At 39.3% G+C, this 13,463-nt stretch overlaps 1 protein-coding gene and 1 pseudogene across 10 annotated transcripts in view; one reads left to right on the top strand and one right to left on the bottom strand.

Moving 5' to 3' along the window:
* PRORP (protein only RNase P catalytic subunit) overlaps nucleotides 1-13,463 on the bottom strand; it is a 149,064-nt gene that overhangs the window by 111,714 nt on the left and 23,887 nt on the right. The window lies entirely within an intron of this gene.
* Nucleotides 1,455-2,754, top strand: LOC102136532 (septin-7 pseudogene; annotated as a pseudogene).

Raw genomic sequence — 13,463 nt, 5'->3', positions numbered from 1 at the left:
CTACCATCTATACTCAATTCTATTGCTAATTTTTTATAAAAAGAAAATAGTTTGGGTTATTTTTGTTCTCTTTTAGTGAAAAAAATCAGAAGCAGAAAAGAGAATGAAAAAGGAAAAATTTAAATTCCTGAAACTTCTAGTGCATAAATTCAACAGTAAATCTCACTAATGTTAAATATGTAGACAGTAAATCTTTGTGCACTGCAGTAGTAAGAGAGTAGACTGTGAAAGTTATCCAAGTGAAAAGCAGAAAGGAAATGGGAAGTGATTTTACTCTGAAAGAAAACCAAAAGGTGAAAGAGTCAAACAGTAAATAGGACAGGCAAGAATACTCAGGTAGAAATCTTGGGGATATCCCGGGAACATTCATCAGCTCAAATGACGTGTCTTGTACATCTCATTGGTGGTTTTCCTTCCACTCTCTAACTTATACAAATATCTGAGTAACTCAAGAGCAATGTACAACTGGAAGATGAGTCATTCCACCAGTAATCAACGAGATTAAGGGAAATTCTATTTTCCTGTGAACTTCGGCACAGTTTGAATCTGTTTCATTATTCCTGCTAGGAATCACTACAAATCCAGGTTTGCACACTTTTTCTTCTGCCATTATTAAGTAAATAATAGTAAGTTAAGTGGTAGGTAATTTCCCATCCTCAAAACACATACATCAGTCTCATAAGGTGGCAGAATTACCAGTATGGTTAAACAGCATGTGTTACTGAGTCCAAAGATGTGGGTTTGAATCCTGACTTCATCACTTAACCTGTGTGGTTTCAGCAAGTTACCGAACTTTTCTGAGCCTCAGTTTCCTCATTTGTCACGGAGAGAAAATACTCATTCCCTCAAAGTTACTGTAAAGATTAACTGAAATGGTGGCTATGACATAATAAATGTAAGCACTGGATTATTTAATGTATAAATAACCATATTTATTACACACACCTACTGGATGCCATGCATTGTGGAAAATACGCAAACGGGTATCCCGTCCCTCAGAGTTTCTAATCTGGTTGAAATAACAATAGACACTAACGTGAAAAACTAAACACTAAAACAAGAACACATAGTATAGGACCAATAGCCAGATGTGTGCCAGGGTTAATAAATGCTACAAGTTCCAAGGAAGAAAAGATAAATGCAGACTACAGAGGTCAAAAAAGGTTGTGTGACAGAAAAGGGACTGAGATAGCCATGAAGGAAAAACAGGATTTGGAGGTAGGAGTATATTTTAGATAAGGGGAAAAAGAAAAGGAAGAAAACACAAAGCAGTCTAGAGCCACTAATTAGCTGGCACTGGCTGAAGCAGAGTCTCTAGAGGAGAATGGTAAGCAATATGGCCTGAAAAGTAGGCTGCGGCCAAACTGGAAGAATTACTTTCAGGGCAGGAATGGGTAACTGCTGAAGGTTTTGAGGCAGGGGAGTAACAGCATTACATCAGCGTTTTGAAAAGAATGACCTGGAGTGCAAGATCCACTGCTGCTTAGGAGAGGAGCATCAACAGCAGCACCATGGTTCCTCTGTGGATTTCTTCTGTTGGAATCTGGACGACTGGAATGATGGAAATGTGTGGGATTTGCCAATCTCCGAAATCAAGTATCCAGAGAATCAGTGAAGAGAAGGTTTGAATTCACACTTATGGTAGTGGGAAATCCGGGAAAGACAACATTAATCTACTCATGATTCCTCATAGATTTGCATTCTCCAGAATATCCAAGTCTTTCTCATAGAATTATTACTAAAAAGATTGTACAGGAGGAACAATCCAAAGTTTTAATCAAAGAAGGCAGTGTTAAGTTGCTGCTTACAATAGTTGATACCCCAGGATTTGGAGATGCAGTAGATAATAGTAATTGCTGGCAGCTCGTTATCGACTACATTGATACTAAATCTGTGGACTACCTAAATGCAGAATCATGAGTGAACAGATGTCAGGTGCCCGATAACAGGGTGCAGGTTTGTTTATACTTCATTGCTCCTTCAGGACATGGAATTAAACCAGATAATAACTTTAAAACAGATAATGAAAGAAATCTAAGAACTTAAAACATATAAATTTCCAGAAACAGATGAAGAAGACAATAAGCTTGTTAAAAAGATGAAGGACCATTTACCTCTTGCTTAGGTAGGTAGTAATACTGTATCATTGAACTTAATGGCAAAAGGGTTAGGGGAAGGCAGTATCCTTGGGGTGTTGCTAAAGTTAAAAATGGCGAACATTGTTTTTACAATTTTAAGAAATACGTTAATAACACATATGCATGATTTGAAAGATGTTATTAAATGCCCACTATGAAAGCAGAAAACTGGCAGTTGTGACTTATAATGTAGTTGATAACAAATAAGGGCTAAGAGACTTCTGGCACAAATGGAAGAAGAAAGGAGTATGTAGCTAAAATGAAGGACGGAGCTGGAGATGGAGCAGGTGTTTGAAATGAAGGTCAAAAAAAAAAAAGCTCAAAAACTGAAGGACTCTGAAGTTGAGTTCCAATGGCAGCGCCATGAGCAAATGAAAAAGAAGCCTAACACAAAGAATTAGAGAAAAAACATTGTCAGTTTGAGGATGAGAAAGCAAACTGGGAAGCTCAACAACATATTTTGAAACAACAAAGCTCTTTGAGAACCTTCAAAAAGAAAAAGAATAAAGAGAAGATCTTTTAAACTACTGACCAAGAGTTATGCATTATTAATAGTTACCAATATCCCAACTTGGACATCAGTGTTTGTTGGATCCATTTGACCAATTTGCACCAGTTTTATCCATAGTGATAGATTTAACAGCATGACAAAAATTATTTTGTTGTTGTTCTTAATGGAGATTAAGATGCCTTGAATTGTTTAGGGTGTTGTGTACTTATTAATAGAAACTAACAGGCCAGGCACTGTGGCTCACACCTGTAATCCCAGCACTTTGGGAGGCCAAGGCGGGTGGATCACTTGAGGTCAGGGGTTCGAGACCAGCCTGGCCAACATTCTGAAAACCTGTCTCTACTGAAAATACAAAAATTAGCTGAGTGTAGTGGTGGGTGCCTGGGTTTTAAATACTAGTTTAGCTTCACTGATCACATAGTTTACAGTAATAATGAATGCTGTGGTTTGGATCTGATCATCCAGCTCTGCTAATCTGGTACTTAATAATCAGTTCTTGTTTACTAATAGTCATTTGACGTTTCTCTGATTGCAAGTGGAGAAGCCTTGTACCATCAACACAATGGTGAATGACTTGGGAAGAAACCACATCCAAAAATATCCAAAGGTCTGGCCCATGTTTAGGATAGGCTCCTAAGTATATTTTGAAAAAAATGAACGTCCGGGCACGGTGGCTCATGCCTGTAATCCCAGCACTTTGGGAGGCTGAGGCGGGAGGATCACGAGGTCAGGAGATCGAGGCCATCCTGGCTAACATGGCTAACATTTCTACTAAAAATATAAAAAATTAGTTGGGCGTGGTAGCGGGTGCCTGTAATCCCAGCTACTCGGGAGGCTGAGGCAGGAGAATGGCGTGAAACCAGGAGGCGGAGCTTGCAGTGAGCCGAGATCGCGCCACTGCACTCCAGCCTGGGTGACAGAGCAAGATTCTGTCTCAAAAAAAAAAAAAAGAAAAGAAAAAAGAAAAAAAATCAACTACCGTTAATAGGACAAGAAATATTGACAATGACTACAAAAAGAAGTATTAATTTATGATAAGAACTTTCACCTAAGTCTAATGACTCCTGAGCATCTACTCTGCGAATAAGTTCTTTTCAATTCCCACTGACATTGTATCTGGGAACATTGTACCTTGATATGGCCTTACCATATTTTCTTGAAAAACATCCTCTGCCTATTTTTCTCATTTTGGAAAATTCTGCAGGTTATATAATCAAGATAAGCATTTATACTGTATGAATCTGCAAAGGAACTACAGTATTTTTATTAATATGACAGAATGCACTTTTGCCATTGGTGGTTTTTCAGTCAGCTTGCAAAGAATCACACTGTTAAAGCAGTGATCAGCCTAGAGAGAAGCCTGCTTTTGAAACAACCTGAGTTATCTGCTAATTCAAAACATCTGAACAAAAATACTCCTGGCACAAATGCAGTGAACTCATTACAAAAACAAAAACAAAAATAAAACACCTACGTTTAAATTAGCCCTGTAGGTAGCTTAATCCATATGCATTCCACCCTTCCAATTATAAGTCTCTGAAAGAAAAGCTAGAACTCCTAAATGCAGGAAATCACATTTTACTTCTGTGCAGCTGCTTCATAGCAAAGGAAAATGCAAAAACAAAGAGGAAATGCACTGGAGATCTTGTAAAGAGTGGAAATCCCCTCACTCCACATCTCCCAATTAGCACTGTTGGGGACATAGGCTCTCAGGTTCAAGTTTCCCTTTGTGTAAAGCCTAACCACACCAGAATTAATCTGCAGTTGCCACCTGTGATAAAAGCAGGGGTTGTGCACACTGGAGCATTCCACATTGCCTCTTTAGCTATAGCTTTTACCACACAATGGATTAACCTGTACAGGATTTTTAAAAACTCCTCCCCTAACCCAGAAAAAAAATGTTAATAACCTCTTTGCAAAGCAAAAACAATGCAGTACAGTAGGAAACCTTTATAGAACTGACTCTGAATCTAAATTAGTTGTTCTAGTCTATTAAGAAATTTTATCTTGTGCATTTAAAAAATGGAAAAAGAAACATATGTGCAAATGTCATGACAATTTTCAGCATTTAAAAAGTATCATGTGCTTTAAGAAGGGGACTTTCACTCTCTATAGTGGTATTTCTGAACCGGTTATATCCTTTCTAATGAATATATACTATATATATTATAATAAACATATAATATGTTTACTTGAGGAAACCTTTACTATAGGAAGATGTTGCTTCTGCATGAAAATCACTGAGAAAGCAATGTTTTATAATCTCCCTTTTCATAACTTCTATCATGAAAGTATATGTGTATTTGTCAGCTTTTTTTTTTAAATAGACTATGTTGCCTAGGCTTGTCTCAAACTCCTGGGCTCAAGCGATCCTCCCACCTCAGCCTCCCAAAGTGCTGGGATTACAGTCGTGAGCCACCACAGCTGGCCCTTTGTCAGCTTTTAAAAAAAGATTTTCAAGATGAAAATCTTAAACATATATAAAGGCAGACAGAATAGTATAATAAATCCCCATGAACCCATAAACTAGCTTTATCATCTCATGACCAATTTTGTTTCATATATAACTCCATCTATTCCATCCCCTATTTCCCAGTTATTTTTGAAGCATATCTTAGACATCACATCATTTCATCCATAAATATTTCAGTGTTTAGCTCTGAATCTAAAGAGTTTGGGCCAGGTACAGTGACTCACGCCTGTAATTCCAGCACTTTGGGAGGCCAAAAAAAGGGCAATCACTTGAGCCCAGAAGTTCGAGACCAGCCTGGGAAAATGGTGAAACCCCCTCTCTACAAAAAGTACAAAACTTAGCCGGGTGTGGTGGCATGCACCTGTAGTCCTTGCTACTCAGGAGGCTGAGGTGGGAGGATCACCTGAGCCTGGGAGGTTGAGGCTGTGGTGAGCCGTGATTGTGCCACTGCACTCCAGCCTGGGTGACAGATTAAGACCCTGCCTCAAAAAAAAAAAAAAAAAAGTTTTAACTCACTAACATTATTAACCCTAAATAAAAATCAACAAAAATTTCTTAATACCTCCAATAACTGGTGTTCAGATTCCTCTGATTGTTCAAATCAGGAACTAAGGGTCCAATATGATCCATACACTGCAAATGGTTGCTTTATCTCCAATTGCTTTTATCTATAGGTCATTGCTCCATCTCTCTTTTTTTTTCTTTTCCAATTGATTTATTGGAAGAAACTGGGTTGCCCTGTAGTTTCCCACAGATGGTATTTGGTAATTGTACCCTTGAGGCGTAATTTAACATATTCCTCTGCCCCCTGTTTTTCCAGTAAATTAGTAGTGAGCTCTAGATGCTTGATCAGATTCAGGTTTGATATTTTCATGTACCAAATCCTTAACTCTCCTATTTCCTATTTCTTAAAATCTTGAAGAACCACAAGCCATATTTCAACCTATAGCTAAAAAGTAGTGTTGATTAATAAGGAGGTGTCATGTGCTCTGCTCAAGACATAACAACTTGGAATTTCTCCCTTTAGATATTAAGGAAAGGAGCTTCACATCATCAAAACCTCAGCAATGATTTGATGCTGACTTCCTTCCCTCCCAAACTGACACTGTGCTACATACAGACTCTGCACTTTTAATTCACCTAAATCACAACTTTCAGTTCTACTCTGCACTGTCTTTGGGGCTCCACTCTCATCTCTGCTCCCACTAGGAAAAGCTGACCTTATCTAACTTTCTTAACACATAACTAACTATGTGTTAGTTAGAAAGCCTTAACACTGCAGAACTGGAGTGGGCTTTGGAGATCATCTGGACCAACTGTCTCTGTTTAAAGACCAGGAAAAAGAACAAAGTGCTGAAGTAACTTTCCCAAGGTTATTATAAAGATATATGTTAAGTTAGTTAATATTTATAAAGTACTCTTCACAGTGACTAGCTTCTAATAACCCTTATATAAATATTTGCTTTTTAAAAAGCAAGTTAAAATTAGTTAACAAACAGAATTAGTATTTGAGTGAGGACCTCTTAACCTTCTCTAAGAATACAAATAATACTCCCTTCTACTTTGCAGTTTGGGGGAATAATGCACTCTACATATACCTAAATATTCCAGATAACTGAGGCATGCTCCTTTAAACACCCAATTTTATTTCATTTTAATCTTTTAAAATCAAGATAATCCAAGATGGAAACTGTTGTCAGAAATATAGTATACAGGCCGGGCGCGGTGGCTCAAGCCTGTAATCCCAGCACTTTGGGAGGCCGAGATGGGCAGATCACAAGGTCAGGAGATCGAGACCATCCTGGCTAACACGTTGAAACCCCGTCTCTACTCAAAAAAAAAATACAAAAAACTAGCCAGGCGATGTGGTGGGCGCCTGTAGTCCCAGCTACTTGGGAGGCTGAGGCAGGAGAATGGCGTAAACCCCGGAGGCGGAGCTTGCAGTGAGCTGAGATCCGGCCATTGCACTCCAGCCTGGGCAACAGAGCCAGACTCCGTCTCAAAAAAAAAAAAAAAAAAAAAAAAAAGAAATATAGTATACAGTTTCCTTCATCAAATGAAGAACACTGAACAATATCTTATTAAATTTTTCAGTGACCCTTTCATTATGAATACAGGGAAGCTTAATGAATAGAACTCATATTTGGGAATCAGACAGATGTGCATTCCAATCTTAATTCTGTTACTTACAAACCTTGCTTGGCAAGTCACTTAACCTCTCTGAGGTTTAGCAAAAAAGGGGAGGCTGCCTTCCTTGTAGTATTGTCACAAAAATTAGAAATAACTGATACAAAGATCCTAGCACAAAGATCTTAGCCTGACACTAAGAATTCAGTATGGTAACTATTATTTATTTATTCAACAAATTGAGCATCTTTATGTAAAGCACTATTCTAAGTTATGAAGATACAGCAGTATTCTAAACAGACAAAAATCCCTCCCCTTGTGGTGCTTTCACTCTATACAAAGAAAAGATATATAGTAAAAGCTGTGTGTGTGTGTGTGTAGCATATCAGATAAGTGCTATGGAGAAAAATAAAGCAGAGATAGAAAATAGGGAGTGCTAGGGGATATGAAGGAAAGCGCGGAATCAAGGATGATTCTGACCTTTTTGACCTGAATAGCTAGAAGGAAAAAGTTGTATTTACTGAGATAGGGAAGACAATAGGAGGAACATGTGTATAAAGATTGGGAGTTTGGTTCGGTGGAGATCAGAGGCCTTATTCTCAACATTTCGGCTGCTGCTTTTTCACACTGATAGATTTTTCTTCCTTCAGAAGTAAGCTGTCAGTCTTCAGCACCAGTATTATTGTTTCTAATCTAGTATCTTATTTACATTATTCTATTCTCTAAGAAGACCAAATGAAAAAGCAATAAAATCGATACATTTAGGCCACAGCTATAGAAAAACTAGGCAGAATTTTTAAAGAAAATTTTTAAGAAAAGTAACACTAAAAGTGTATCACAGCCGGGCGTGGTGGCTCAAGCCTGTAATCCCAGCACTTTGGGAGGCCGAGACGGGTGGATCACGAGGTCAGGAGATCGAAACCATCCTGGCTAACCCGGTGAAATCCCGTCTCTACTAAAAAATACAAAAAACTAGCCGGGCGAGGTGGCGGGCGCCTGTAGTCCCAGCTACTCGGGAGGCTGAGGCAGGAGAATGGCGTGAACCCGGGAGGTGAAGCTTGCAGTGAGCTGAGATCGGGCCATGCACTCCAGCCTGAGCAACAGAGCGAGTCTCCATCTCAAAAAAAAAAAAAAAAAAAAAAAAAAAAAAAAAGTGTATCACTTTGGGGAGTACCTCACTTCTAAATATTGTTTCTAAAAATTCACTTAGAAGATGATTATATAGAACTCACAAAACTTTTCCCATAAATAAAAATTTATTTTAAAATGGCTTGGTTTCCATGACAAATGATGCAATGGGAGTATAACAGTAATAATGCCAACCTGAATCTGAGAGAGAAAAGATCACAGGCTGTAAGAAAGACAAGACTCTCTTGCCCTTGGCGCAAGAAAAGTCAAATATCTCCTTTGCACACTCCCACCTTGTTTAAACCTCGTAAAGGTGACTTTATCCCTCTGTCTCTAGCACACTCCGCATACAACGTTCCACTTGAGCACCCCCCTCAGATCAGCCCCTCAAAACGTTCTCTATGAAAAATCACCAACCCAACTCTAAAACAGCAGCAGCCAAACACCCATACCCACACCGAATTCTCATTTCCTTGTAAAGCCAAACTCAGCTATGCTTTAGCAGGAAAGTACACTGCTGCAAGCTAAATCTCATAAAAAAGACTGGATCCCAGCTGGTAGAATTTCAGTCAAGTGTTACATAAAAGAAAAAGAATGAAGAAATAAGGAAAGCATTTGACATTGGGAAGGCCACTGCTAGGAGTGACCTGCTTGGCCTTTTAAGTTTTTAACCTTCCTAAAATTCTGAATTCATTGATTTTTCTAGAAGTTTCACATTTTTGGCCAGAATTCTTGCACCAACACACCTGAATGGTAACTGTTTTAGGGCACCAGAAACTGTGCTGCTGTAAGACAGCATACTTAATCAATAAATGTTGTGTGACTTCTGATTGCTCCACCAACAGCCATTTCCCCAACTTTCTCCCTCTGTTCAGGCCTCCCTATTACCTGAGACACAACAATATTGAAATTATGCCAATTAATAATTCTACAATGGCCTCTAGGTGTTCACGTGAAAGGAAGAGTCTCAGGTCTTATACTTTAAATCAAAAGCTAGAAATCATTGAGCTTAGTGAGGAAGGCATGTCGAAAGCTAAGACTGGGCTGGGCATGGTGGCTCACGCCTGTAATCCCAACATTTTGGGAGGCCGAGGCAGGCGGATCACTTGAGGCCAGGAGTTCTAGACCAGCCTGGGAAACATGGCGACACCCCATCTCTACTAAAAATTAGCTGGGTGTGGTGACACACGCCTGTAATTCCCAGCTACTCAGGAGGCTGAGGCATGAGGATTGCTCAACTGAACCCGGGAGGCGGAGGATGCAGTGAACCGAGATCGTGCCACTGCACTCCAGCCTGGGTGACAGAGCGAGACTCTGTCTCCCTGCCTCAAAAAAAAAATGGAAAAAAAAAAAAGCTAAGATAGGCCAAAAGCTAGGTACCAAACTTTGCAAATGCAAAGTTCTCGAAAGAAATGAGAAGTGCTACTTCAGTGAACAAATAAATAAGAAAGCAAAATAGCCTTATTGCTGATATGAAGAAAGTTTTAGTGGTCTGGATAAAAGATCAAACCAGCCACAACATTCTCTTAAGCCAAAGCCTAATTCAGAGCAAGGCCTGAATGCTTCAATTCCACAAAGGCTAAGAGAGGTGAGGAAGTTGCAGAAGAAAAGTTGGAGGCTAGCAGAATTTGGCTCAAAAGGTTTAAGAAAATAAGCAATCTCCATAACAAAAATGCAAGGTGCCAGGCATGGTGGCTCAATCTGTAATCACAGTACTTTGGGAGGCTGAAGCAAGAGGATCACTCGAGGTCAGGAGTTTGAGACGAGCTTGCACAGCATAGCAAGATCCTATCTCTACAAAAAATTTAAAAATGATCCAGGTATGGTGGTATGCTTGTAGTCTAGTTACTCAGGAGGCTTAGATGGGAGGATTGCTTGAGCACAGGAGTTCGAGGCCCCAATGGACTATGATCGTAGCACCACACTTCAGCCTGGATGACAGAATGAGACACTGTATTTAAAAAAAAAAAAATTAAAAAGTGCAACATATAGGCTGCTGGGAGGTTACGGGCAAAAACGGGTGTAACCAACGCAAAAAACAAAACAAGTGCCAGGTGAAGCATCAAGTACTGATGTAGAAGCTGCAGCAAGTTATCCAGAAGATCTAAGATCACTGATGAAGGTGGCTACACTAAACAACAGATTTTCCGTGGAGACAAAACAGCCTTCTACTGGAAGAAGATGCCATCTAGAACTTTCATAGCTAGAGAGAAGTAGTCAATGCCTGACTTCAAAACTTCAAGGGACAGGCTGACTCTCTTGTTATGGGCTAATAGAGCTGGTGACTTTAAATTGAAGTCAACGCCCATTTACCATTCTAAAAATCTTAGGGTCCTTAACAATTATGCTAAATCTCCTCTGCCTAAGCTCTATCAATGGAACAAAGCCTGGCTAATAGCACATCTGTTTACAGCATGGTTTACTGAATATTTCAAGCCCACTGTGGAGACCTACTGCTCCTAAAAAAAGACTCTTCAAAACAATATTGCTCAGTGACAATGCACATAGTCACCCAAGAGCTCTTATGGAGATGTATAAGGAGATGAAAGTTGTTTTCATGTCTACCAACACAACATCCATTCTAAAGCCCATGGATCAAAGAATAAATTCGACTTTCTGGCCTTATTATTTGAAAAATATGTTTTGTAAGGCTATAGCTGTCATCGACAGTGATTGCTCTGAAGGATATGGGCAAAGTCAATGGAAAACTTTCTGGAAAGGATTCACCATTCTACATGCCACTAAGAACATTTGTGATTCATGGAAAGAGGTCAAAATATCAACAGTAACATGTTTGGAAGAAGTTGACACCAACCCTGATGGATGACTTTGAGGGGTTCAAAATTTCAGTGAAAGAAGGAACTGCAGATATGGTGGAAATAGCAAGAGAACTAGAATTAGAAGTGGAGCCTGAAGATGTGACCGAATTGCTTCAATCACAAAATAAAACTTGGATTAGGAATTTCTTCTTATGGATGAGCAAAGAAAGTGGTTTCTTGAGATAAAACTCACTCCTAGTGGACACATTGTAAATATTGTTAAAATGATAACAAAGAATTTAGAATATTACGTAAACTTAGTTGACAAAGCAGCAGCAGGATTTGAGAGGACTGACTCCAATTCTGAAAACAGTTCTAATGTGGTAAAATGCTTTCAAAAAGCACTGCATGCTGCAGAAAAATTTTCTGTGATGAGAAGAGTCAATTTATGTGGCAAACTTCATTACTGTCTTATTTTAAGAAATTGCCACACAGTGGTTCATGCTTGTAATCCCAGCACTTTGGGAGGCTGAGGCGGGTGGACCATTTGAGCCCAGGAGTTCGAAACCAGCCTGGGCAACGTGGCAAAACCCCATCTTGACAAAAAATTAGAAAAAATCAGCTAGACATAGTGATGTGAGCCTGAAGTTGCAGCTACTCAGGAGGCTGAAGTGGGAGGATCATGTGAGCCTGAGAAGTGGAGGCTACAGTAAGCCATGATCTTGCCAGTGCACTCCAGCCTGGGTGACAGAGTGAGACTCTGTCTCAAAAAAATAAAGAAATTATCATAGCTATCCCAGCCTTCAATAAACACCACCACTTTGATCAGTCAGCAGCTATCAACATCAAGGCAAGCAAGACTCCCCATCAGCAAAAAGATTACAACTTGCTGAAGGCTCAGATGACCATCAGCATATTTTTTAGCAATAAAGTATTTTTAAATTAAGGTATCTATACACGGTTTTTGGATTTTTTTGTTTGTTTGTTTTTAGATATAATGCTATTGATACTTAATAGTCTACAGCATAGTGGAAAGATAAGTTTTGTTGTTGTTTAGAGGCAGAGTCTCACTCTGTCACCCAGGCTGGAATTCAGTGGCACAATTATAACTCATTGTCACCGTGAACTCCTGGGCTTGAGTGATCCTACAAACTAAGCCTTCCAAAGTAGCTAGGACTACAGGTACACACCACCAAGCCCAGCTAATTAAAAAAAATTTTTTTGTAGAGATGAGGTCTCACTATGTTCCCCAGGCTGCAGTCGAACTCCTGGCCTCAAGCAATGTTCCTGCCTAGGCCCCAAAGCAATGGGATTACAGGTGTGAGCCACCATATCCAGCCACGGAAAGATAACTTTTATATGACGTGGGTAACCAAAAAATTTGTGTGACCCACTTTATTGCAATATTTACAATAAAGCTTAGAACCAAACTTGCAATGTCTTCAAAGTATGCCTGTACTTTAAAATACGTGGCTTAAAACTATATTTTGCAGATAATTAAATTTCTTTCTCAGATTTTAAAAAAATCACTAAGCCCCCAAAGTTTTCCATTTACCACACAACATTTATTTAAATGTGGGGAAAAAAACCCACAGTTCATTTTAGAGATGACAAGATCTTCAAACCCAGAGAAAAGAGAAGGCTCTGGAGACTGTGATAAAGAGCTCAGTTCACATCTTTCAGTTTGTAACCAAATAAAGAAAAAAATATATATCCCTAAAGACCTAAATTAGATAAGTTCTTATACTGACATTTCATTTGGGTCATATGTCCTGTCTTAAATTGGTATTTAGAGAAACACCAGAAGGCCCCCTCTTTGTCAATTAACTAAAGAGATACCATCAAGCAGCACAAATGGTTTGCTTTAAACTTAACCCTAAAAACTCAATTAAATGTACCACAGGCAATTTGCCTGCCTCCTTTTCTTTTCCAGAAAGGAGAATCCTAAATCATTAAAGCTTTATTTAAAAACTTCTAAATCACAGAATTATGGGGACTGTGATTATGATTAAAATTTCATTAAATCTTCAAAATGGGGCTGGGTGCGGTGGCTCACACCTGTAATCCCAGCACTTTGGGAGGCCGAGGAGGGTGGATCACCTGAGGTCAGGAGTTCGAGACCAGCCTGGCCAACATGGTGAAACCCCTTCTTTACTAAAAATACAAAAAAATTAGCCAGGCATGGTAGCAGGAGCCTGTAATCACAGCTACTCAGGAGGCTGAGGCAGGAGAATCACTTGAACCCAGGAGGTGGAGGTTGCGGTGAGCCAAGACAGTGCCATTGCACTCTAGCTTGGGCAACAAGAGCAAAACTCCATCTCAAAAAA

Source organism: Macaca fascicularis, chromosome 7, assembly GCF_037993035.2.
Source record: "Macaca fascicularis isolate 582-1 chromosome 7, T2T-MFA8v1.1".
NCBI lineage: Eukaryota > Metazoa > Chordata > Mammalia > Primates > Cercopithecidae > Macaca > Macaca fascicularis.
Note: the sequence above shows the minus strand (reverse complement) of the source record. Positions and strands in the feature narration are given on the sequence as shown.